General features: G+C 39.5%; 1 pseudogene across 1 annotated transcript; it reads left to right on the top strand.

The window, feature by feature from the left end:
* The first annotated feature begins 3,568 nt into the window (after nucleotides 1-3,568).
* LOC116549679 lies at nucleotides 3,569-5,956 on the top strand (annotated as a pseudogene). The gene has a single exon (XR_004267999.1). The product of XR_004267999.1 is annotated as a TNFAIP3-interacting protein 1 pseudogene (transcript).
* The last annotated feature ends 10,462 nt before the right edge of the window (nucleotides 5,957-16,418 follow it).

Here is a 16,418-nt window from a genome sequence, read left to right as displayed (position 1 = left end):
CTCTGTCTAAAAAAAAAAAAAAAAAAAAAATCAGCAATTTTTTTGAATACCATACATTGGTTATTTATCAGGCAGTAAAACAAACTTTGATAATAAATTGCCTATAATAGAATTTGGAAAAAAAAAAAAGAAAAAGAAAAATATCACTGTGACAGCTATTAAAGCTATGAACTAATATTCTGCTTCTCCTTCCAGGAATATGGTAGGGCTGTACTTAACTGTCTTTGGTAATAGATATGGCTGTGTGGCTATTTTATTTTTTTAATCTGTGGTTTAGACTCTAACAGCTTGATAAGATATAATTCATCTACCATAAAGCTCACTTTTAAAAAGTTCATAAAAATATTCAGGGTGACATAAATAAATATCAACAATTGTCTGGATGTAATGCTGTTAGGGTAAATAGTAATTGAGAGAACTGTAAAGTTGTTTCTACGGCTGATTTCTGCTATAAATTGCTGTTGCATCCAGAATTATTTCATAGCTATTCTTCCTGTATGTATTTGCCAGCTTTGAGTTAACACTGATTAATAAAAATTGTAAATATTCACAGTGTACCTAGTGACACTTTAACGTATACATTGCAAAGTAATTATAATCAGGCTAATTACCATAGCTATCACCTCACATAATTAACTTTTGGGTGGGTTGTATGGTGGGAACACATAAGATCTACTCTCTTATCAAACTTCAAATGTACAATAAAGTATTATTTACTATGGCCACCACGGTGTACATTAGCTCTCTAGAATTTATTCACCCTGACTGAAACTTTGTACCCTTTAACTAATACCTCCCCATTCCCCTCACTCCCAACCCCTGGCAACAACTATTCTACTCTCTGCTTCTAAGTTCAACATTTTTGGATTTTACATATAAGGCTGAAACAAAATATTCTTTTGTATGCATACATATAACATTTTCTTTACCCATTCCTCCATTAGTGGACATTTAGGTTGATCCATATCACAGCTATTGTGAATAATGCTGCAATGAACACAGAAGTGCAGATACCCCTTCAAGATACCTATTTCTGTTCCTTTGGATATATAATCAAAAAAGGAAATTCTGGATCATACGGTAGTTTTTAAAGTTTTTGAGGAGGCCTTATTCTGTATTTCATAATGATTATACCAATGTGTCCTCCACCAACAGTGTACAAGGGTTCCCTTGCCTTTACATCCTCACCAGAGCTTCCTGTCTTTTTGATGATAGCCATTCTAACAGGTGTGAAATGACAAGTCATTGTGGTTTTAAACTGTATTTTTCTGATGATTAGGAATGTTGAACATTTTTTTCATGAATCTGTTGGCCATTTCTATGTCTTCTCCAGAGAAATGTATATTCAAGCCTTTTGCCCATTTTCAAATTTGTTTGTTTTCTTGTCATTGAATAGAGTTTCTTATAAATTTTGGATATTAACCCCTTAAACAGATGCAGGGTTTGCAAATATTTTCAACCATTCTATGTTGTTTTCATTGCTGTGCAGAAGCTTTTAGTTTGATGAAATCTTTGTCTATTTTTGCTCTCATTGCCTGTGTTCATTTTTAGATTTTGTACAAAAATAATTGCCAAGACTATTGTTAAGAAGAATTTTTCCTGTTTTCTTCTAACTGTTTCACATTTTCAGGTCCCAGATTTAAGTCTTTAATCCACTTTGAACTGATTTTTGCATACGGTGTGAGGTACAGGTTCAATTTCATTCTTTTGCGTGCGAATAACGAGTTTTATCATTTATGGATGAAAGTGTGTTTTTCCCATTGTGTGTCCTTGCAAACTTTGTCAAAAATATACCATAAATGCATAGATTTCTTGGTTCTCTTTTGTTCCATTGGTCTATACGTTTCTTTCTATTTCAGTATTTTGAAGTAGTGTAATGCCTCCAGCTTTGTTTTTTAATTTTTTTTATTTCATTTTACGTTCCAGGGTATATGTGCACAATGTGCAGGTTTCTTATACAGGTATACATGTGCCATGATAGTTTACTGCACCTATCAACCCATCCCTTAAATTTTAAGCACCACATACATTAGCTATTTCTCCTGATACTCTCCCTTCCTTCACCACCACTCCCTGACAGGACTTGGTGTGTATTATTCCCCTCCTGTGTCCATGTGTTCTCCTTGTTCAACTCCCACTTATGAGTGAGAACACAAAATTTTTGGTTTTCTCTGTGTTAGTTTGCTGAGGATGATGGCTTCCATCTTCATTCACGTCTCTACAAAGGACATCATCTCATTCCTTTTTATGGCTGCCTTATATTTCATGGTGTATATGTACCTCATTTTCTTTATCAGTCTATCATTGATGGACATCTGGGTTGGGTCCATGTCTTTGCTATTGTGAACAGTGCTGCAATAATCATACTTGTGTATATATCTTTATAATAGAATGATTTCTATTCCTTTGGGTGTATACCCAGTAATGAGGTTTCTAGGTCAAATGGTATTTCTGGTTCAGGTTCCTTGAGGAATTGCCACACTGTCTTCCACATGGTTGAACTAATTCAACTTTCCCACCAACAGTGTAAAAGCATTCCTATTTCTCCACAGCCTCACCAGCAACTGTTGTTTCTTGACTTTTTAATAATCACCATTCTGACTGGTATGAAATGGTATCTCATTGTGGTTTTGATTTGCATTTCTCTAATGACCAGTGATATTGAGCTTTTTTTCATGTTTGCTGGCCACATAAATGTCTTCCTTTGAGAAGTGCCAGTTCATATCCTTTGCTCATTTTTTGATGGTTTTTTTTTCTTGTAAATTTGTTTAAGTTCCTTGTAAATCCTGGATATTAGTACTTTGTTGGATGTGAAGATTGCAAAAATTTTCTCCCATTCTGTAGGTTGCCTGTTCACTCTGATGACAGTTTCTTTTGCTGTGCAGAAGATCTTTAGTTTAATTAGATCCCATTTTTCAATTTTAGTTTTTTTTGTAATTGCTTCTGGCAAGTTCATCATAAAATTTTAGTCAATGCCTATGTCCTGAATGGTATTACCTAGGTTTTCTTCTAGAGTTTTTATGGTTTTGGGTTTTACATTTAAGTCTTAAATCCATCCTGAATTAATTTTTGTATAAAGTGTAAGGAAGGGTCCAGTTTCAGTTTTCTGCATATTGCTAGCCAGCTTTCACAGCACCATTTATTAAGTAGGAATCCTCCCCATTTCTTGTTTTTGTCTGGTTTGTTGAAGATCAGATGGTTGTATATGTGTGGCCTTATTTCTGAGGTCTCTATTATGTTCCATTGGTTTATATAAACTGTTTTGGTACCAGTACCATGCTGTTTTGGTTATTGCAGCTTTTTAGTATAGTTAGAAGTCAGGTAGTGTAATGCCTCCAGCTTTATTATTTTTGCTTAGGATTGTCTTGGCTATGCAGGCTCTTTTTTGAATCCATATGAATTTTAAAGTAGTTTTTTTCTGATTTTGTGAAGAATGTCAATGGTAGTTTGATGGGAATAGCACTGAATCTATAAATTACTTCGGCAGTACAGCCATTTTCACAATATTGATTATTTCTATCCATGAGGATAGAATGTTTTTCCATTTGTTTTTGTCCTCTCTTACAAATATTTTTTTTTTTTTCTCATTAAACTTTTTTAATGGGTCTCAAAATTCTGTGACAAATTTTTGGTCAAGTTGTTTCCATTAAAAAGTACTGATTTTAAAAACTAATAACTTAAAACTGCCACAAGCAAAAAAGAAAACCAAAGTGGTCCACAAAACATTCTCCTTTCCTTCTGAAGGTTTTATGATGCATTGTTATCATTAACCAGTCTTTTACTACTAAACTTAAATGGCCAATTGAAACAAACAGTTCTGAGACCATTCTTCCTCCACCACTGATTAAGACTGAGGTGGCAGGTATTAGGGGTAATATTCATTTAGCCTTCTGAGCTTTCTGGGCAGACTTGGTGACCTTGCCAGCTCCAGCAGCCTTCTTGTCCACTGCTTTGATGACACCCACAGCAACTGTCTGTCTCGTATCACGAACAGCAAAGCGACCGAGAGGTGGATAGTCTGAGAAGCTCTCAACACACGTGGGCTTGCCAGAAACCATATCAACAATGGCAGCATCACCAGACTTCAAGAATTTAGGGCCACCTTCCAGCTTTTTACCAGAACGGCAATCAATCTTTTCCTTCAGCTCAGCAAACTTGCAGGCAATGTGAGCCGTGTGGCAATCTAGTACAGGGGCATAGCCAGCACTGATTTGGCCTGGGTGGTTCAGGATAATCACCTGAGCAGTGAAGCCAGCTGCTTCCATTGGTGGGTCGTTCTTGCTGTCACCAGCAATGTTGCCACGACGAACATCCTTGATGTTCATTGAGGCTGAGCGGGAGCAGAAGCAGCGTGACTTTGACCGCAAGCTCCTTCTGGCCAAGTCCAACATTGAAATGGAGGAAACCGACAAGGAACAGCTGACAGCAGAGGCCAAGGAGCTGCGCCAAAAGGTCAAGTACCTACAGGATCAGCTGAGCCCGCTCACCCGGCAGCGCGAGTACCAGGAAAAAGAGATCCAGTGGCTCAACAAGGCCCTGGAGGAGGCACTGAGTATCCAAGCCCCTCCATCATCTCCACCAACAGCATTTGGGAGCCCAGAAGGAGCAGGGGGCCTCCAAAGTTGTGGTCACGCACAACGAGTTACTGAAACAGCAGATGAAGATCTTTGAGGAGGACTTCCAGAGGGAGCGCAGTGATCGTGATCTCATGAATGAGGAGAAGGAAGAGCTAAAGAAGCAAGTGGAGAAGCTGCAGGCCCAGGTCACCCTGTCGAATGCCCAGCTAAAAGCGTTCAAAGATGAGGAGAAGGCAAGAGAAGCCCTCAGATAGCAGAAGAGGAAAGCAAAGGCCTCTGGAGAGCGCTACCGTGTGGAGCCCCACCCGGAACACCTCTGCGGTGCCTACCCTTACGCCTACCCACCCATGCCAGCCATGGTACCACACCACGGCTTTGAGGACTGGTCCCAGATCCGCTACCCGCCTCCCCCCATGGCCATGGAGCACCCGCCCCCACTCCCCAACTCGCGCCTCTTCCATCTGCCGGAATACACCTGGCATCTACCCTGTGGAGGGATTCGAAATCCAAATCAGAGCTCCCAAGTGATGGACCCTCCCGCAGCCAGGCCTGCAGAACCAGAGTCTGCAAAAAATGACCGTGAGGGGCCTCAGTGAGACCAGATTGTGTCATTTGGCTCCACCTTCATCTTGCAGAGCCAGATGACCTCAGATTGCCGAAAAGCTAGAAGTCACATGCACAGTGTGGCCAGAGCCTCAACTGGATGAGAGGCCGAGATGGGTGGCCAGCTTGTACCCCAGTCCCTGAACTGAGCTGTTTACAAGACTAGGGAGGCTCTGCCCAGAAGGCTTTCATTTGCACTCTGCTGGGAGTGACTGGGAAAAACTCACTACCCTGCTGCTGAGTGAAGAGAGACTTCATCCAGTTCTGACCTGCCATCCACTGCAGAAGCCTCCAGGAGCAGCAATCCTAAGAGTGGGGGGCGGCCAAGACCCCCTTCCTTCACAACATCACAGAAGTGGCTTCAGGCCCTCTGGGTGCCATGACCAATTTGTGTGTATGTTTATTTTTTGCTTCAAGCTCTGTAGCAGGACCTGTCGCACACACAGCCCTACCCCTCTGTGAGGAGCCGTGGGAAGTGTGGGATTGTCTCCGGAGCAGAAGAGAATGACGGATGTTCTGACTCTGGGGCCGTCACCACCTCCACTCACAGTAACCTCGCTGAAGCCATCACAGATGGGAGAAGGCCATGCCAGCCACGTCTGCTGAGGGGCCCCAGCCTGAAGCTGCCAGGCCCTGAGGTTCAGACCCTTGACCCTGCAGCTGGAGGCCTGTGGTGCCAGAAGCCTGGATTAGGGTGGCTGTCCATTCCTGGATAGCTATTTGCACGAATCATGGACATAAATCCAAGTTGAAGATCAAAAAAAAAAAAAAAAAAAGCAGTAGTTTGTAGTTCTACTTGCAAAGGCCCTTCATGTGTGATATGGTTTGGCTTTATGACCACAGCCAAATCTCATCTTGTAGTTCCCATAATTCACACATGCTGTGGGAGGGACCTGGTGGGAGATGACTGAATTATACAGGCAGTTCTCTCCAGTGCTGTTCTTGTGGTACTGAATCAGTCTCACAAGATATGATGGGTTTTATAACGGGAGTTGCCCTGCACAATCTCTCTTTTTGCCTGCTGCCACTTGCTCCTCCTTGCCTTCTCATGGTTGTGAGGCCTCCCCAGCCATGTGGAACTGCAAGCCCAGTCAACCTCTTTCTTTGTAAATTGCCCAGTCTTGAGTATGTCTTTATCAGCAGTGTGAAAATGGACTAATGAAGTAAACTGGTACCAGTAGAGGCGTTGCTGAAAAGATACCTGAAAATGTGGAAGCAACTTTGGAACTAGGTAACAGGCAGAGGTTGGAATAGTTTGGAGGGCTCAGAAGAAGACAAGAAAATGTGGGAAAGTCTGGAACTTCCTAGAGACTTCTGAATGGCTCTGACAAAAACACTGATAGTGATATGAACAATAAGGTACAGGCTGAGGTGGTCTCAGATGGAGATAAAGAACTTGTTGGGAACTGGAGCAAAGGTGACTCTTGTCATGTTTTAGCAAAGAGACTGGTGGCATTTTACCCCTACCCAGGATATGTGTGGAACTTTGAATTGGAGACAGATAATTTAAGGTATCTGGTGAAAGAAACTTCTAAGCAGCAAAGCATTCAATAGATGACTTGGGTGCTGTCAAAAGCATTCAGTTTTATAGGAAAACAGAGCATAAAAACTCGGAAAATGTGCAGCTTGACAATGTGATAGAAAAGAAAATCCCATTTTCTGAAGCAAAATTCAAGCTGGCTGCAGAAATTTGCCTAAGTAATTAGGAACTGAATGTTAATTCCCAAGATAATAGGGAAAATGTCTTTGGGGCATTTCAGAGGACTTCATGACAGCCCCTCCCATCACAGGCCCAGAGGTCAAAAAGGAAAAGATGGTTTCCTGGGCTAGGCCAGGGCCCCTCTTCTCTGTGCAGCCTATGAACTTGTTACCCTGTGTTGCAGCATTATTTGTGGTGGTGTAGATTTAGAGGCAAATGGTTATCCATTGGGGTTGGTCTTCTCATGGAGTATCTTAGTGGAGTTTTCTGTATTTCCTGAATTTGAATGTTGGCCTGTCTTGCTAGGTTGGGGAAGTTCTCCTTAAGGATAATATCCTTAAGTTCTCCTTAAGAATAATATCCTTAAGTGTGTTTTCCAACTTGGTTCCATTCTCCCCATCTCTTTTGGGTACTCCAATCAGTGGTAGGTTCAGTCTTTTTACATAGTCCCATATTTCTCAGAGGTTTTGTTCATTCCTTTTCATTCTTTTTCCTCTAATATCGTTTGTCTACCTTTTTTCAGCAAGATAGTCTTCAATCTCTAGTATTCTTTCTTCCGCTTGATCCGTTTGGCTATCAGTATTTGTGTATACTTCACAAAGTTCTTGTGCTGTTTTTCAGCTCCGTCAGGTCATTTATGTTCCTCTCTAAACTGGTTATTCCAGTTAGTATCTCCTGTAACCTTTTATCGAGGTTCTTAGCTTCTTTGCATTGGATTAGAACATAAGCCTTTACCTACGCAAAGTTTGTTATTGCCTACCTTTTGAAGTCTACTTCTGTCAATTCATCCATCTCATTCTCCATCAAGTTCTGTGCCCCTGCTGGACAGTTGTGATTATTTGGAGAATAGGCACTCTGGCCTTTTGGGTTTTCAGCGTTTTTTCATTGATTCTTTCTCATCTTCTGAGTGTGTCTAGTTTCCATCTTTGAGGCTGCTGACCCTTGGATGAGGTTTTTGTGGGGACTTTTGTTGATGCTGTTGTTGTTGCTGTTTTTTTTTTTTTCTTTTAATAGGCCCCTTTTCTGTAGGCCTGCTGTGGTTTGCTGAAGGTTTGCTTCAGGCCGTAGTCATCTGTTTTGCTTCCATGCCTGGAGATTAAAGAGGCTGGTGAACAGCAAATATGGATGCCTGTTCCTTCTTCTGGATCTCTCAACTTGAGTGTCACTGACCTGATGCCAGTGCCAGTAGGAATGATCCTGTATAGGGTGTCTCACAACGCCTGTTGGGGCGGTCTCACCCAGTTGGGTGGCACAGGGAACAGGACCCATTTAACAAAGTGATTTGGCTGTTCCTTAGTGGAAGATGTGTGTTGCACTGAGGGAAAATCCACTCATCTGGGTTGCCTGGATTCCTCAAAGCTAGTAGGAAGAAAGACTAAGTCTGTTGGTCCACGGAGATTACAGCCACCCCTCCCCCTAGGGGCTCAGGGCCAGGGAGGTCTTCTGCCCCTGAGCCCTGGGTTGAGTTGCTGGAGTTCCTGCAGGGAGGCCCTGCCTATGGAGGTGGGATGTATCAGGGTCTGGCCTGAAGAGGCAATTTGGCTGCAGTCTGTCACAGCCACTGTGCTGGGCTGTGAGGATACCTCTTGGGTCCAGCCATCCAGCCTCCCTGGCTCCAGCAGGGGAAAAGCATGGCTTGGAGCTATAGTGATGGCTGCTGCCCTTCACCTTCAGGGAGCTTAGCGTGTTAGGTAGCTGGCAGCCACAGTGTTGGCTGCCACCCCTCCCCAAGGAGCTCAGATGGCTTAGACAGCAGGCAGCCACAGCAGTTGTGATGGCTGCCCCTCCCCTCAGGAACTCTGCAGACTCAGGCAGATTCTAGCTGAGTGGCTGTTGAGAATTTGTGTGGCTCTGTGGTTAGAGTCCAAGGCCCCAGTGGTGTGGGCTCATGAGTGGGATCTTCCAATCCATGGGTTGCACAGTTCCATGGAAAAAGGATGATGCCCCAGGCTTGGTAGCATGCTCATTCACTGCTTCCCTTGGCTGGGGATGAGGGCCCCCTTGCCCCATCTGGCTCTCAGGTGGGCCACTGTACCACACAGCTCTTCCTTCCTCTCTGTGGGTCATGCCAGCCACCTAGTCAGTTCTGATGACAGAACCTGGATACCTCCGTTGCTAATGCAGGATTCACATGCAGTTTTGGTTCTTTTCAATGGGAGCCTCCAACTGCTGATGCTTCTAGTTGGCCATCTTGGCCTCACTAATCCTTGCTATGTTTTTTTGGCTCGACTGATTTGACTATTCATTCTTTTGTGGTCCCACTCAAATTTCAGAATCGTTTTTTCTATCTCTGTAAAAAAAAATGCTGTTGAAATTTGCACTAAATCTGTAGATCACTTTCTGTAGTATGAACTTTTAAATAATATTAATTCTTCCAATCCATGAACATGAAATATTTTCCATTTACATATTCTTCAATTTCTTTCTTCAATGCTTTATAGATATCAGTATACAGAACTTTCACCTCCAAAGTATTTTATTGCACTATTGTAAATGAGATTTTCTTGATTTCTTTTTCACATGGTTAGTGTATAAAAATGATACTGATTTTTGTACATTGAGCTTGTATCCTGCATTTATTTGCAAAATCTATGCATATCCTCCTGTAAACTTTAATTTTTAGGTTATTATAATATCTAATACAATGTTAATGTTAAATAGTGGAGTTTTTTTGTATTTTTCATTGCATGTTATTTTGTTTAAATATTTTTCATTTATGATTGGTTGAATCCACAGATGCAGAACCTGCAGGTATGGAGAAATAATGGTACTGTATTGAATAGTAGGGGTGTGAGTGGGCACCACTGTCTTCTTCCTGTTCTTACAGGAAACATTTTCAGATTTTCACCACTGACTATGATGTTAGCTTTGAGCTTATCATACATGGCCTTTGAGGTATATGTTGAGGTACATTCTTTCTGTACCTAGTTTGTTGAGAGATGTTATCATGAAAAAATATTTATGTCCAATGCTTTTTCTGGATTGAGATGATCATATAACTTTATCCTTCAATTCTATGCATGTGGTGTATCACTGTTATTAATTTGTGTATATTGAGACACCCTTGCACATCAGGGATACCTTGCATTTGTTTATGGTGTATAATTCTTATATATTGGACTCAATTTGCTAGTATTTTGTTATGAATACTTGCATCTATGTTCATCAGGAATAATGGCCTAAAATTTTCTTTCCTTGTAGTGTCCTTGTCTGACTTTGGTATCAGGGTAACAGTAGCCTGTATAGTAAGTATGCACAGTGAGCATGGAAATGTTTCTTCCTCTTCCATTTTTTTTGGAAGAGTTTGAGAAGGATTAGTGTTAATTCTCATTAAATGTTTGGTAGAATTCCCCAGTGGAGCCATCAGGTTTTGGTCTTTTCTTTTCTGGAAGGGTTTTTGATTACTGATTCAATCCCCTTACTTGTTATATTGCTCTGTTCAGATTTTCTATTGCTTCATGATTCAATATTAGTAGTTTGTCTGTTCTCAGGTATTTATCAATTTCCTCTAGATTATCCACTTTGTTGGCAGATAATTGTTCACAGTAGTCTCTTATGTGCCTTTGTATTTTGTTGGTATCAGTGGTAATATTTATTTTACATTCATAATGTTGAGTTTTTTTCTCTTTTTTCTTAGTCACACTAAGGACTTATCAATTTGTTTATCTTTCCTAAAAACTAACTCTTCATTTCATTGACATTTACTATTTTTCTAGTCTCTATGTTGCTTATTTCTGCTGTCATTTATCTCCTTTTTTTCCTGCTTTGTGCTTAGTCCTTTTTCCAGTCCTTCAGATGCAGTCAGGTTATTTCTTTAAAAAAAAAAAATGCTATAACTTATTCCCTTAGAACTGCTTTTGCTCTATCCCATAAGGTCTGGTTATTTTGTGTTTCCCTGTTGTTTGTCTCAAGATATTTTTACATTTCATCATTGAGTTCTTTTTTGACCCGTTAGTTGGTTGTTCAGGAATATGTTGTTCAATCTCTACATACTTGCAAATTTTCCAGTTTTCCCCATTTTAGATTTCTGGTTTCATACCACTTGAGTCAAAAAAGATACCTGATACACTTTTAATATCTTCCTAAATTCATGAAGGTTTTGTGCCTTAACATGACCTATCCTGAAGACTGCCCTGTACACACTTGAAAGGAATGTGTATTCTGCTACTAATGAATAGGAATGTTCTGTATATGTCTGTTAGGTCCAATAGGCCTATAGTGCCATTCAAGTCTGCTGTTTCCATGTTGACTTTCTGTCTGGATGATCTATCCATTAGTGGAAGTAGGGTATTAAAGTCTCTGTTACTGTATTGCTATTTCTTCCATCAATTCTGTTACTTTGCTTTATTTATATATTTAGGTGCTCCAATATTAGGTGTATATATATTCATCAGTGCAGTATCTTCCTGATGAACTGATCCCTTTATCATCATATAATAATCTTGTGTTTTGTGAAAGCTTTGCATTTAAAGTCTATTTTGTGTGATGTAAGTGTAGCCACCATGCTCTATTTTGACTACCATTTGCATGGAATATCTTTTTCTATCCTATCACTTTTAGTCTATGTGTATCCTTTATCTGAAGTCTCCTCTAGTCACCACATAGTTACAGCTGGTTGTATTTTAATCCATTCAGCCACTCTGTCTTTTGATTGGAGAATTTAATGCATTTAAAGTAATTACTGATAGTAAGATGTACTACCTCAATTTTGTACACTGTTTTCACTGTTTTGTAGTTCCTTTTCCCTTTCTTATTCTTTTTGCAATATAACAATGTCTTGTGGCTCTATGCTTTGACTCCTTTCTCTTTATCTTTTGTGTACCTACTAGGCTTTTTCTTTGTGATTACCATGATGCTTACCTAAAACACGTTACAACTGTATCAGTCTATGTTAAGCTGAACACATACAAAAACTTTACACTTTAATTTCTTTTCTCCCCATGTTTTGTTATTAATATTACAATTTGTCTTTACACAATGTGTATCAATTAACACATTATTGTAGCTAGTTTAACAAATATTTTTCTTTTAACTTTCATATCAGAGTTAAAAAGCAATTTACAAACCACCATTACAGTGTTCTGAATTCGACTATATTCTCACCTGTACAGTAAGTTTTATACTTTCATATGTTTTTACGTTGTACGTTAGCATCTTTTATTTCAACTTGAAGAACTCGCATTAAAATTTCTTGTGAGGCAGGTCTAGTGTGTCAAATTCTCACAGCTTGTTTTCTTGGCAAGTTTTTATCTCTACTACATTTCTGAAGGACAGCCTTGGTGGATATAGTTTCTTGGTTGAGTTTCTTTGGCCAAACATATCATTTCACTCTCCTGGTCTGCAAGGTAACTGCTGATAGTTTTATAAAGGTTCTTGTGCCTGTAATAAGTGACTTTTCTGTTGCTGCTTTAAAAATTTGAGAACTTGATGTTTCAGTGAAAATTTCTTTATACTTCATCTATGTGGGGTTCCTTGAGATTCAGAGACATGCATGTTCATTTCCGTCTCCAGATTTGGGAAATTTTCTGTCTTTATGTCTTTCAGGAAGCTTTCTTCCTTTTTTCTTTCTTTGCTTTTTCTAGAAGTGTCATAATGCACAGGTTTGTTTACTTGATGGTGTCTTAAAGGCTCATAGGCTTTCTTCACTTTTTGTTTCCTCTAACAAGGTAATTTCAACGGCTCTGTCTTTGAGCTTGTTGATTCCTTATTTTGCTTGATGAAGTATGCTGTTGTAGTTCTTTATTGAATTTGTCAGTTCAGTTACTGTGCATTTGAGTTCTAGAGTTTAAGTATGTTTTCTCTTTCTTTGTTAAACTTCTCATTTTCTTCATGTAAATTTCCTTATTTTGGTTAGTTGTCCGTGTCCTCTTGTAGCTCATTGGGCTTTAGATAATCATATTGAATTATTTCCCAGGCAGTTTTTAGATGGTCATTTCTTTATAGTCATCTACTGGTGCTTTTTTTTTCTTCTTCTGGTGGCATCATGTTTCTCTGATTATTCATGATGCTTATAGTTTGTGTTGGTATTTGCACATTTAAAAAAGTAGGCACCTATTCCAAGCTTAATAGACTGGCTTTGGCAGAGAAAGCCTTTCACCAGTCTGCCAGTCCAGAGGTTCATGGTGGGTAATCTAGTGGGGTCCTCATGGGGGCTGGCCTGATGCCCCGGTCCTCAGGGGCCAGCCTGCACCTGGGGTCTACCGGGCAGACCTGGACCTTGAGCCACCGGGACTGGTCTGGAGTCTGGAACTGTGGAAGCCTACCTGGGGCACCATTTTCAATTGTACGTTTCAGCAGATGTTGGTATTTTCAGAGTCATGAAACCATCACCACTAAGTTTAGAACACTGTTAACACCACAAAAAGAAACTCCGTACCAATTAGCACTGTGTAACTATGTTTCACCTTTGTAGGAAAGATGTGCATAACTTTGCAGCAACTTTTAAGACATATTGCTCAGTTCACCATTTCACCCTAAAAGTGGTGATGAAAATGCAGACAAGCCCTTGATGAACTAAGAGAAATATCTGGGTGTCCAAGAAATAAAGCTTTGTTAAGCTACTAAGATTTTGGCAGTGGTTTTCAGACACGGAATAATCTAGTCTAACATGAATAACAAACACAGGATAAAAGTCTGTTTAATGAGAAACTACCTAGAAGAAGCAAAAATTTTTTTAAAATGTTTAGAGTTGATTATTTTAAAATGACTCTGAACACTAATCACCTTCTTGAAATGGGGAAAAAAAAGAGGCTGATTTTGAGTCAGGTAATCATTAAAAAGAAGTTACTTCATTTGAGCTAAGAAAAAGATAGCCACTTATATTTATCAAAACGATGTTCCAATATGACTCTCTCATGAACTTTGCTCTGTGGAGGAAAGCAGGATAGGTAGCACTGTGTGATACAGTTATGTTTTTCTTAAAAAAAAGGATTTATTTTTTCTTTCTATAATTCTGTTTGAAATTTATTTGGTCTGTGGTATAAGATGAGGTCCTAGATTGATACCCTATCCTAAACACTTTTCCTTTAGCCTATATTAAACATAATCTTTCTTCTTAAATGAGTAATCAGAATACCCCAGGTTTCCATTTTTGATATCACATCACTGTTCAGTATAGTCGTGAAATAAAATATGTGAGATATTCCATAATGATCTTAAGACAGACGCCATTCATTACCAATGCTACAGGCCTAGTTTAGGTTTTTATTATTCATCATCACTGCAAAGTCCTCTCAACTAATCTCCATGCCTTGTTTTCTCCTCTTCTAATCTATTCTTTACTAGTTGCCAGATTAAACGTCCACAAACACAGTTCTGATTATGACACTTTCTTATACAAAGACCTTCATTAGTTTTGTTCTGAGAAAATAAATAGTTTAGACAGGCATTCGTATTATTTTGCTAGAGATACTATAACAAAGTCCCACAAACTGGATGGCTGAAACAACAGAATTTTATTGTCTCACAGTTCTGGAGGCAAAAGTCTGAGATAAAGTATTGACAGGGTTGTTCTTCTGAGGAATGAGGAAAAATGTATTCAATGCCTATCCCCTAACTTCTGGTGGTTTTCTGGCATCTTTGCCATTTCTTAGCTTATAGAAGAAGTATCTTAAACTCTACCTTTATCTTCACATGATATTCTACTTGAGTCTGTGTTCAAATTTCCTCCTTTTATCAGAACATCAGCAACACCGTATTACAGTCCACCCTACTGAAAGATTATCTTAACTAATTACACCTGCAACAACCTCATTTCCAAATAAAGTCATATTTTGAGGTGGTAGGGGTTAGGACTTCAACACAAATTTTGGGAGGGATACATATGAATCCTTAATAGTATTCAAGGCTCTCCATAAGGTTTCCTACTTACCTTTTCAGTTTTATCCCTCATTACCTTGTTTCTTCACTTTATACCTGAGGCAGTGTAGACAACAAGAAGCCCTGCCCTTTTATGAATCATTTCCATTTCTGTGTATTACTTCTCTCCAATTCATTTGTATCTATTCACTAAATCATATACATTCTTCAAGGTCAAGCTTAAATGATCCATCTTCCATAAGGATAAACACAAATTTCTTATCTAAAAACAACTTCTCTCTTTTTTGCCTCCCTAAGTACATTATTTATACCTGTCTTCTGCAATTTAGCATGTCTTAACTTGTGTTGTACATGGCTTACCTAGTCTGTTACTACCAGACAGTAAGTCTTTTATAAGAATGAGGTACACATTTGACACATCTTTTACTTTTCCCACGGTTCTTTTCATAGTACTTATAATAATTATTTATTGAACAAAGTTGTGAATATCACATAAATTACAGTTTAAAATCTTTGATACTGGTTATTTTATAGGATTATTTTTTATGATTGCAGAAAAATTCTTAACAGATGTTTTTGTTGTTGTTGAGACCAGACTCATGCTGTCACTCAGGCTGGAGTACTGTGGCACGAGCACAGCTCCCTGCAGCCTTGACCTCCTGGGTCAAGGAATGCTTCCACTTCAGCCTCCTGAGTAGCTGGGATCACAGGCATGTGCCACCACACCTGGCTAATGTTTAAAATTTTTTTGTAGAGATGGAATCTCCCTATGTTGCTCTGGCTGGTCTCGAGCTTCTGGGGTCAAGTGATCATCCTGTCTTGGCCTCCTAAAGTCTTGAGATTTATAGGTATGAGCCACCATACCTGGCTGATGCTTTTCTCTTTAATATATAGTATGAAAATGAACAAATGTTTTCCAGCCAATACATAGTTTCAGACTCTAATCCTGACCCTATCTAACCAATTAGATAATTTGATATTACCAATATCCTGCAAAAGCCCATTAAATAACCCTATATTTTTCATACAATCTTGCTTTTAGAAGTTCTAATAAAACCAAAAGAAGTTTCATTTCATTCATTGTCACAGTTGGTTCAATACTTATCAATCCCATTCAAAGTAGTTCAAACTTATTGTTGAAAAGGTAGAGAATTTCAGAAAATTTAAAACTGAGAAATGGTACCAAAGCCATACAAAGATTTGAGAGATTTGAGCTAGAATCTACTTCCTAAGAAGTAGGGGTGCTTTGCCTATTCTCTTTTTTTTTTTTTTTTTTTGAGACGGAGTTTCGCTCTTGTTACCCAGGCTGGAGTGCAATGGCGCGATCTCGGCTCACCGCAACCTCCGCCTCCTGGGTTCAGGCAATTCTCCTGCCTCAGCCTCCTGAGTAGCTGGGATTACAGGCACGCGCCACCATGCCCAGCTAATTTTTTGTATTTTTAGTAGAGACGGGGTTTCACCATGTTGACCAGGATGGTCTCGATCTCTTGACCTCGTGATCCACCCGCCTCGGCCTCCCAAAGTGCTGGGATTACAGGCTTGAGCCACCGCGCCCGGCCCGCCTATTCTCTTTTTAGAAGAAAAAGTGAATTCTATATATTACATGCTTTCTTTGCCTTCACATAGATGTATAAGGATATTCAAATATGGCACAATTTTAAATAAATAAATAACTATAAAATAAACCTTCCGAATTTAGTCATTAAGAATGTGTCAAGATA

Source organism: Sapajus apella, unplaced genomic scaffold, assembly GCF_009761245.1.
Source record: "Sapajus apella isolate SASKATOON/1434 unplaced genomic scaffold, GSC_monkey_1.0 scaffold1, whole genome shotgun sequence".
NCBI lineage: Eukaryota > Metazoa > Chordata > Mammalia > Primates > Cebidae > Sapajus > Sapajus apella.
This window is presented reverse-complemented; position numbering and strand designations above follow the sequence as displayed.